The sequence below is a fragment of the Mus pahari genome, chromosome 16 (genome assembly GCF_900095145.1).
Source record: "Mus pahari chromosome 16, PAHARI_EIJ_v1.1, whole genome shotgun sequence".
Classification (NCBI taxonomy): domain Eukaryota; kingdom Metazoa; phylum Chordata; class Mammalia; order Rodentia; family Muridae; genus Mus; species Mus pahari.
Window position 1 is genome coordinate 31615636 of NC_034605.1, and position 11902 is coordinate 31627537.

The window sequence follows — 11902 nt, forward strand, 5'->3', positions numbered from 1 at the left end:
TAAATCATCTGAAGATGATTTAATTCAACCAATATGTTCCTATCCCTCCACCTCCCAAAATGTCCAATCCATCTCCTGTGTTTTGCTTGAGAGACAGAAGTACATTTTAGGCCTTAAATTCTCCCTTTAGAAAATGTGATATACAAAAGCAGTGAAAAATGGAGTTTGAAGAAAGCATTATATTTTCTGAGAGTCACTAATTTTCAAGAATCTTCACAAGATACTCTACTAACCTTTCTGAATCTAATCTGGTCTAAAATTCTACTATACAAGGTCAATGGCTAAATTTTATACTTCTAAGATTTGTATCATACACAAAGTAATGTTTCCAACACACTTATGAGTGCCAAAGAGAAAGTTTATTATAGTCTCTTTAAACCAAATCTGCCTCTATGTTAACCTATGGCATCTAACTTCAATGTAATTGTTCAATTATAGTTGCTTAGCAAAGGATTCATACTGAAAGTGACACATGGTGTGTTGAGTGCTTGGAACAACCCTCTGTACCATCTAGTGACTGAAATGTCCTTCGTGTAGGGACTCCTGCTGTTCTCCTATTCAAAATCAGAGAGACTGAGAAGGGGGGATATAAACTCCTGCTGAGAAGTAAGATAATTTTCAGCAAGATGAGCAATCTACTGACACATTCTAGCTTTTCACATGCTTAAGTCAGGAGATTTGTGTGGTAAGAAATGAATTTTTAAATGCTTCACCTTGCAAGAAAATGATTTACGCATCCAGATATAGCAAAGCCTCACTATTAGAGGAGTGCCAGAGATACCACATATTTCAAAGGTGCTTTACTGAGAACCTCACATCCAGGAATGTCAGGAGTAAATAGAAGGCCCTCACAGTAATTGGGATCATACCTTTCCTGGTCAGAAAGACAGATGCCAAATTACCTCAGCAGATCTCTGAATAGTTATCCCTTGACTACGTATATCCTAAACCATCAAGTGTAAGCCTCTTTGACCTGAAGGACTAAGATTCATGGATTATTTGGATAATTGATTTCATAGAAAGTAAGAAAAATGGTGTAATATCAGAAGCCATGCAGTACAAAGAAGAATTCAAGGACATTACTGAAGAAATGTAAAATTCCTTTAGTAGCAGAAGTAAATCCATGTCTACCGTTGAGTAGCAACTTGCTCATTGTTCAGTTGTCAACGCTTGTGAGAGCATACTTTATCTGGGATTTACAGAAGCCAAGTGTCTATTCACTTTTGGTATTCCAGCTCACATCCACAAAATACCATATGTATTTGACAATCCTTACTTTTCTCAAGTCTGTATTCAGTACTTAGAACAGGGCCCTAAAAAATACTAAATACCATTCCTACCTCACTGACTTTGTTCTTGGTGATTAGGTTCAGACAGGAGATGAAGACAATTAGCAATGTCCTATCTGACCAGGACTGGTGTCCCTGCAGCCGACCAATGAAGACAATTATTTTTTCCTTATAACTGTTCTACTGCCTGCACAAACATTGGAATAAGACTGAAAAAATTCTCAAGATCCTCAATTAATAAACAAATGGTCCATCACAATATTTTCATCTCAAATATGAACTTTGTTTCTAAGGTGTTCACTGATGTACTGGGGTGAAGCTTCCTTTAATATTTTCTCTTTAAAACAATTATGGGTTCAATGAGACTGTTCTTTAATATTAGAAGCTGGCACTTTAGCAATGCCTGCAATATTGAGAAGTGAGTCGGTCATAATTTTTATTGATATAATATAAAATCTGTCTATATGATTGCTTTATTCTAGTAAAATGCTTCACAAATAACAGAACTTAGATATGTGAGTACATAATGATTTACTACTTATTTATGAATTAGAGAACATCAACATATATTGAAGAGTTAGAATTAAGAAATGTATTTAATATGAATCAATTTAGCAAATATGGAATTCTCTGTATCTATTATTAAAGCCAGCCACTTTTGATGAGCCCACATTTTCATTGAATTTAACAACATTACAAGTACTATGCAACTAGCCTATCCCTAAATAGACTGTAATTTTTAAATAGTCTGAAATATACCATGATAAAATTATGAGAAGGCTCATGATTGCTATACAATAGTCTTCAACAACATTTTGTGAATTTATGTACACAATATGGCAGGCATTGATAAAATGCCAGTTTCTAATATTAAAGAACAGTCTCATTGAACCCAGAATTGTTTTAAAGAGAAAATATTAAAGGAAGCTTCACCTCAATGCATCAATAAACTCTTTAGAAATAGAATGTTCTTGTTAGCATCATCTTAACAACTTTTATGCCTTCTCTTCAGATGGGGCTACCAATACTTCTCCAGGTAAACATCAACTTCAACTAATACCCACATTGTTTACTACTTCCCCCTCATCTCCTGGTGATTGGCATCTCCAAACTGAGAAGACTGATATTCCCATGACATTATATTGTCTCCCTTATTCTGGATTTCCCTTTCTCTGACATTCTGAGAATTTCAGTGGCTTATAACATGATAACAAAGACTTATGGTTGATGAAAATTCAAAATTCATTTTTTTGGAAGTAACAAGTATCTTTATTGTTGAGTTCATTAAAGATTTCCATGGCTCTTACTACATATGTAGCAGAAGACTGTCTCATCTAGTATCAGTGGGAGGGGAGGCGTTTGGAGGTCCCATAGAGCTTTGTAGCTCCAGAGAAAGCAGATGTTAGAGGGGTGATGCAGGAGTGGGTGGGTAGATGGGTGAGGGAACACCCTCTTAGAGACAAAGGGGAAGGGGATGGGGTGAGGGGTTCATGGAGGGAAGACAGGGAAGGGGGATAACATTTGAAATGTAAACAAATAAAAGGATTATTAAGTTTTTTTAAAGGAGAAAAAATGATTTCCTAAAACACCCACAGACAGAACAACTAAAGGAACAACTCAAAAATTTTGTTTCTACCAACAACATGGGATAAACAAAGGATACTGTCAGAACACTTGAGAATGTTGTAGTTATCCATCAAATCCAGAAATTGCAGTAACTCCTGCTCCCCATCTGGCCACTCAACCTCTAGATAAACCCTTTGTTCATCTAGACTTAATGTTGATTCAAAAGCAAAATCTGAGATGAAATGTGCATCAATGGGACAGGTCACTAGCAGTTCTCCTAGAGGACCTAGGTTAGATTCCCAGGACACATATTGACTAGCCACCCTGTATAACTCTAGTTCCAGGGAATCCAATGCAATACCCTGACCTCTTCAAGCACTACATGCATATTATATACAGATATACATGCAAACTAAATATCCAACTGCATAAAATAACAAAATAAACAAGTTAAAAACAAAATGTAAAACCCATGTACAGAGATTTACCTGAGACATGGAATATCATTGTCTGTCCTATTAGAATAATCCCAAAAGCAATCAATGAAGATATTTTTTTTACTCAGTATGGAGAGTGGAGTTTTGTTGAGTGTAGCTCAGCTTGTGTCTTGCCTCTAAAAAAAAACTAGGATTTCCTCTTCTCTCACTCTTAGACTATTAAAGAAAGTGCGATTTCCAGGCTATCTTAAAATACATATTAAGAATTTTTATGGGAATTTCTCTAGTAAATGAGAGATAGCTCAGTGAAAATCCCCAGAAGCATGACATAAGTTGTCATGGACTTGCAAAAGTGAAATGCATTGGAAGGTGAAAAGGGAAGAAACACTACAAAGAAAAACATGAATAAAAGACATGGGATAAACAAAGGATACTGTCAGAACACTAAACTTGGTAGAAAACTAAATGTATGTTAATACTGAGGTCTACTGGCAAAAGTAATCCCATGGTCTCCTTTAGCATTTCTTACTATTCTGATTTACTTCTGCAAAATTTGCTTGCCAAACAAGTATTCTGTGTCTCCATATATTGAATGGCTATAGCTCTGGGGGACATTCTGCTTATTGATGAAGGCACCACCTATTTGGACACAGTATTTCAAGGAATCAAGTGGGACATAGCCTGGAAGCTTCCTCTCTATTCAAGCTGCTAATGAAAAACAGAAATCAGCATTCTGCAGAGATGCTAATGTCTATAAACAACAATGAACAGAGTGACAAAATATCCCTAAAGGGTTATGATGACTTATATAGCCTGGAGTCACTGAACAACCAGTTAATAGGATGTAAGGCCCACTCAATAGGAGTAATTTTTTGCAGGTACCCATTGCCTATGGTTAGTATGAGAAAATTAACTGCTGCTGCAATTTTGCTAAACAGGGATGTTTCCTAACTATATTCTAAATCTTTATTTTTGTACACAGATAATCATAGTTCTAATCTCTCACCAAACAAACTTTTTTTCTGTAGCAATGATCATTATGGAAAGCCACAATAGCTCCAAACACAGATAGCAACTGACTGTAGGGTGCATAATCCTGTTGATTGATCAATAGTACAACCTTTATACCTAAGTGTCAGAGGACATCACAGAAGCAGAGAAGGAAAGAGAGTAAGGGTACAAGGACCAGGACAGGATGTCTGGTATAAAATGGTAACTTCTATATATGGTAGGGAAGCTTTTCCTAAGTCAACTCAACAATATGACTGCCTAAACAAGACCCTGAAAATTGCTAACAACAACTTCTTGGAAATTATCATGTTAGCAAGACAGTTCACTGAAGAAACAAGCTAATGGGTAAAGAAAATGTGACAGAAGAGTACTGATAACTAAATTCAAGCTATAAATTATGAAGGAGGTAATCCCCTACTAACATACTAGATGTTTCTAATGTGGTATGTATTCCCCTTATTGAATAGAAATTCATGACACTCTTTTAATTCATCAGAGACAGTAAGCAGGAGAGAAAAATTTAATGTGAAATGAATTATCATAAAGTAGGAGTAGTAATTAGGTCAACAAAAAGTATTGCATAGTGTACATTCTACATTAAAAGATTGGAGTATGTACCTTCCTGAGACACATGAAAAATTGCAGAGCTGGAGAGTATCACACAAGGATGTGATATTAACTGAAACTAACCTGTTTATGAGAAATGTGAACATTTGCATATAAGCATTGTTCATTGAGTCCTGGGACATACTAGCAGACAGAAAACAGCAATAAACAGATTGTGATCTGCCTACCTGGAGTCAAACACAAGAATTCAAATGGCATAGAAAAGTTTTATAGATAAGGCTTGGCCCAATCTCATAATTACCCTGGTCAGTCCAAGCAGTGAGAGCACCTTAGGAATCCAGTGGTTCTGTGGATATGTCACAAAATTGAAAACACTAGTAAGTCATTAGTAATGACAAGGATTCATATTTCACTTACCACTGCTATGATCAAAAACATGACAACAGAAACCATGGTGAAGATATGTCTACTGTGTTGTGTTGTGTTGAGACACAACTCATCATGACAAGGGAGATGACGCCGCTGGTCAGATTACTTCTACAAACTGGAAGTAAAGACAAATAATTACTGTTGTCCCACTTCCTGTGTCTTTCTACTCAGTATGAGATGCAACACATGAAATGCATTTGTCAGTTATGTGGGGAGGGTGACATCAAGAATTCCTACAGCAGTGGGTTGAAATCTTCTACTCTCCAACTACAATGGAATGGACCTAGCGACAATATCTGCCTGTCCCACAATTAGTGCAGGTCCTGTAGCCCACAAAATCTGTTTATATAATAAAAAGAAGAGTCAGTCTGGATTGCTGAGGTACCTTGCTCCTAGGAATTTTCTGTTAGGCTTCTATTACATTCACATATGTAAATAAGGTATCCCATAGATAGATAGATAGATAGATAGATAGATAGATAGATAGATAGATAGATAGATAGATAGATAGACAGACAGACAGACATAGACAGATAGATGACAAAACAGAAACAGGATACTGAATTAGATCACTTTCTCCTCCTCTAATATATTTGTCCAGGCTAAATTAAAATGATCCATTATCATTCACCTATTTGTTTCTAAAATCTTGGAGCAAAATAAAAACTAAAGCAATAGATTTATGGACATAGGTGCCCAGAACATCTTAGGATTAATGCAGGCAAGAGACCAACGCTTCATTGTTCCCAGTGTTTGAGACGGTCATAATTCTAATCTCTTGTGATAATTTTCCCCTGTCAGTCACCTTCAAGATGCTGTTACTTGTTGGAAAGGATCACTTTAATTGTTCATTTTAATAGCTGTCAAAACAGTCTAGTTATTCAGTTTTATGAGTGGAAAAGTCCCTGTGAACTCTTATAGTCCATGTGTGGTTTTTATATTCTTGGTTCCCATCATAAAAAGGTGCAAATTGTTAACTGTTGTTTTGTTAAGTGACAGGAAAACTTTTTATTTGATATAGCACTCACCTCATTTGCTGCTCTTTGCAGTGTATTTTTTCATTCATTTGTCAGGTTATAGTTTCAGATATATTAATTTTAGTTACAATAGATATTTGGCATCAGCTGACATAACACTGGAATATGTGATGATAATAAGAGATAAACTTTAAAATAGTGGGTCAGATATTGCTTATATTGTATATAAATATATGTTTGAATAAATTTTGAGAGACTATATTGCAATTTTGGTGAGTGTCAAAAACAAAGAATCTATGCTAAGTTTCCAACTTCTAATCAGAATTCTTTCTGAAATCCATGCCTGTTAATATTCTTTGTTACAAGGGCTATTCCTTTGATAAGCATAGAGTACAAGAGCACATGATGGTTGTGTATTTACTTAGATGTAGGCACAGCTCCTAAATGGTCTATCCCTGGTAATCAATGCAACTTTCTATGTAAACATCAAGATAAAGCAAGAGATGCAGGGATGGGCTCATGTTTTTCCTTAAGAATCTCTCCCTGAATAGCACAGGAACAGGAGAAGATAGTGACTGAAGAGTAATAGCAATTGAAGTGTAAGTTGGGTGTGTTACATGCTAAAGAAATTGACATTGCATAAATAGGGGGAAAAAAAGAAGATCAAGAAAAATAGGGAAGATTGAAGATCAAGTTTCTAGAGAATGTTTGAAAAGGGCAAGATATAAAACTTGCATATATACTTCTGAAAGACCAAAATGCCAAAAGAACAGCTCACTGAAGATAAGAAGAGTTGCCGATGTTAGCAGTGAACCTACTGCTGCAGTAAAGGGAGTTCATTGTGTAAGGATCATTCTAGGCATCTTTTGGAAGAACGGTTACTATTGCCTGCATACATGGATACAGAACAATAATAGCTAGATCCACTCTTAAATTTTGGACATACTGATCCTATATGAGCAGTCTGTTACCTATATGCAAAAAAAAATACCCAAATAGAAAGTCTATGAAATAAGATGTCACATGTTCTTTTCAATGAAGATAGGGATTCTTGACAATGGCTAATGTAGAAGAAGATCCTACAGTGTTATCTTTTGTGCTGACATATTACTATGATAGGTACTGCTGGGAAATATCACTAAGAGAGATCCACTTAAAACAATTATTAAGCAAAGCAAGATAATGATTTATCCAATAGTGTTGCTAATGTTTTAGGAATAATCAAATGTATTTAGATTAGAATTAAGCCCATTTCCATGGATAAAACCTATATTTGTTGATATATGTCTGGTTGAAAACCTGTAAACAGAGATATCCTAGAATCCATCAAAACTCTTTTGTTGTTTTTCCATAAAAGGATGTTATTTGCATACCCAAAGGCACTTTACACATTTGTAGTTGTACCATAAACCATTGTTTTTATCTGCATTTGTAGAAGCAAACTATGCACAGTATTCTGTAAATATTAGCAATGCTCATAAATAATAATAAATTACTTAGAACAGTGGTTCTCAACCTTCTTCCTATTGCAACCTTTAATACATTTCCCAATGTTGTGGTAACCCCCAATCATAAAATTATTTTCCTTGATACTTCATAACTGTAATTCTGTTTCTTTTATGAATCATAATGATAATCAGGATATCTGATATGCAACTCCCGAGAAAGGGTCTTTCCACTCCTAAAGGGGTCACAACACATAGTTTGAGAACCATTGGTTTAGAATATGTTATTGATACCAGTACTCGGAAAACAATGAAATATTTTTATCCAGAGTCCAAAATTCAGCAAACATTTAAAAAATAATGACTAAAATATACACAATTACCTAAAGAAAACAATGAAGGTCTTATGACGATATATTTTCAAGTGTTTTAAATATCTTGGACATGTATTTCCTAGTACATGAAACTGCCTTTATTCTTTATGATTTGCAGCATAATGTGAATGCTAGTAATGGCCCCAGAATAAGTTAATGAAGACACAGCTCTATATTTCCCCAGAGTAATGAAAATGGTAACATCCCTGCAGGGGACAGGTCATGAGATGCTCACAGGATTCCAGTCATTACTTAATAGCTCTTCCCATCAGTAGGTGGCCTTATTTATTGTGTCCTACATATATAGGAGGTGTGGTATTAGTTGAAATTACAACTGCATCAGGAACAATTTCTTGAGTCACCAGAAAAGTTCTGGTCTGGTTGCTCAGGGATGGATACCTCTTTGACTCAACCATGCCTCTGTAAGTAACTTCCACTGCATTCACCTACTTGAGTTTTAAAAACTGCATTATTTTGGCAAACCTGAATTGGGCAGCTTAGTCTTTTGGCGTTGCCTTAACTGGAGTGAGTGATCATTTATTTTTGTATAACCAATGAAGTAAAGCTAGATAGAGCTAAAACGGACTTTTGGTAGAAAGCATCTTCAAAACACCAGTGGCTGGGAAGGGAGACGTCTTATACTGGAGATATGTAACAATGTATGTAGAGACATTCTACACTGCTTACTGCCTTCAGGTAGAAAGGAGTAAAAAATTTGTCTAAGGGAAGAAACCAGGGTTGTTAATACACATGTTTGAACTGCTAGCTAGGTGAGTACAAATAGAAAAAGGCATCTAAACTACATGGAAAAGTATATTGCAAGAAGTTTAATAAGTACGCATTTGATTTAGAATGAGCCCAGGGGTCAAATATGAGTACTTGCAGAAGGATAAATGTAGAATGATCTAATTCCTAGTTGCACTCTGTGTGCTAATGACATTAATTAACTTAGTTGTGATTTAAATTCAGGAGACATGGTAAAAAAAGACCAGCACGTGGATTCACACAGCTTCAATAATTTTATTCAAGCCCAATGTCTTTTCATAAAAAGACACTAGTCTAATATTTGCCTTTATTTTCTTGGAGACTTTCCTGAGTTTAATTTTTTTAAAAAAATGATTTTAAGAAGTAGAAAACAAAAATGATTCATCATCATCTACTGTTTTTTAGACTGGCAAAATCCTTGAGATGAAAATATGTGGAATATATATGTAATGTTTATGCATAAATATCATGAATAAATAAATGTGAAAAATACCATTTTTAATTTGCATTAAATAATACAAAGTATGTCAACATAAAAATTTTTATTTTGGATACAAAATTGATGGATATCTTACCTGCTACTTTTTAAATATTTTCTTTTATTTTAGTGTGTGATTAATGCTTGATTTTGTGCACCAGTGCTTAGGGGAAAAAAATGAAGTAATTTTATTCAGCACCCAAAATTCAGCAAACACTTAAGAAGTGATTTCCTAACACATACCTAGAAAAAAGAGTGAAAGTCTTAGAGGTATCTATTTTCCTAGGACATGAAAATGCCTTTATTCTTTATGGTGTAGAGTTAACTATGCTCATTTACAATATAAATCGATCCTAATAATGCCCTGGTATTAGATAATGTAGCTAAAGCTGCATTTCCCCCCATTGTTATGAGGATACTCACATCCCCTATAGAAGAAGAGTCATGGGATGTTTTGTCATGTCACTGAAATCAGAAGAATCCTTGGAGACATTGAGCTATCTGAAGTGAACAGTTTGAAAACCCAGTCTCCACTTCAACTCCAAGGGTGTAGAGAATATTGAAGCACTGCAGGTTGTAGCACAAGAGATACAGAGGGCAACATGATATTAATATGAATAAATATGGTAACTAAAATTGCACAGTAGATGTTTATTACTTTAACCAAGCAAAAATACTAAGTTGTGCAAAGAAGAACACCATGAACAGGTAAGGCTTCTCCTGCTAAGATAATTCTAGATACCTTGAGAAAGAGTTAAAAAATAATGTTGACTTTTTTCTTTTTCTTTCTTTCTTCGTTCTTTCTTTTCTTTTTTTTCTTTTTTTCTTTTCCTTTTTTTTTTTTTTTTTTCTGTATCAGAGACACTGTTTCTTCTTCCGTTATCTAATCTTCTCCTGTTTGGAGAGTGACGTCAACGTACTTTGAAGGCTGTACATTACCTACTCTTGTTATGCCAGTGAAGCCAAGGGGAATATGGGCTTCCATTCCTGAAGGGCATACGAGGATGTGGCTCAATGTTTGCAATATATAGATTCCTGTCACTCCTCTCATATACTATTTTTCTAACTTCTGTCCTTCTTGATCAGCCATGTTCTAAATCATGATAATACTCTCAAAATGTCAAAAATCCACCCATAGAGTTCATGTTGATTAATTTCTATTGTCAATTTAAGACAAATTATGTAGTCTCATAAGAGGAAAGCTTAACTGTGAAGTTGCATAGATCAGTGGGTTTATGGAAATATACATGAGACACTCGATATATTTCTTCAGATGGATTTCAGTTATGATCCAGGTATAGACAGAGTAATCAGGCATCAACTTTTAGGAAGGACAGCAAAAAAAAAAAAAAAAAAAAAAAGAAAAAAAAGAAACAGAATATACTTGAAAACCAAGGGAATTTGGCAAACTTGTCTACAACACCCTGCCAACACAGAGTGCAGTAGTAATGATAAATATAACTGTGGCTTCCCACAAACATATGTTAATGTATATTCAAACACAATTGTTAGTGTCAACCTTTCCTACAGAGTAGTAAGAACAACTAACAGCACATCAAAACCCATGGGTATCTTCAGTAGAAATAAACAAGCCTGAGTGAGGACTCACTTGAACCTGTTCGGCTCGTTTCTTGTTTTCTAGAGCAACAAGAGAAGTGTGGCAATTGCCAATGACAGTGTCTTTGAATTCTTTCCCTCAATATGTGCTGTCTCCTAGAAACATTGACACATTCAATGACTTGGGGGTTGCAAATTGTAAAAAGAAATCAATGATCATAGTGCTAATAAATTTGATAACAATATGAACTAATCAGTACCCCCAGAGCAAGTGTCTCTAGCTGCATATGTAGCAGAAGATGGCCTAGACGGCCATCATTGGGAAGAAAGGCCCCTTGGTCTTGCAAACTTTATATGCCCCATACAGGGGAACACCAGGGCCAAGAAGTGGGAGTCGGTGGGTAGGGGAGCAGGGCAGGGGGAGGGTATAGGGGACTTTTGGGATAGCATTTGAAATGTAAATGAAGAAAATATCTAATACAATTTTTTTAAAAAATTGACATATTTAATTTGAAAAGTTCTAAAAGATGAAATTTATATACTGTGAAAATGATCCTTTTACCTACATTTCATACTAGTTCTGTTGTCTCATCTATAATAATCTAACTCTTTAATCTCCTAGACTCTCCCTAGCTGGCTATTCTCAGCCATCCTAAAAGTTGCCATTTTGCAAACTAGACAAAAATCTTCAACTCCATTACCCAAGGTCTCAACTGGAACTGAAGTGTACCTTTGCAAGTAGCCTCACAGGACCATTTTGCATATTCAGCAACCTTCACACATTGTTAAGCCTTTGCCCCCTGCATGATATCTTTATACCATCCAGTTCTAACACACAACCTTTTACCATCTCTCACTTCTGATATCCCACTATAAGTTTTCTTTTTTTTTTTTTGTAGAAAGTATAATTTTTTTCTTTTTTTAAAATTTTCTTTATTTACATTTCAAATGCTATCCCAAAAGTTTCCTATACCCCTACCCCCCCACCTCTGCTCCCCTACCCACCC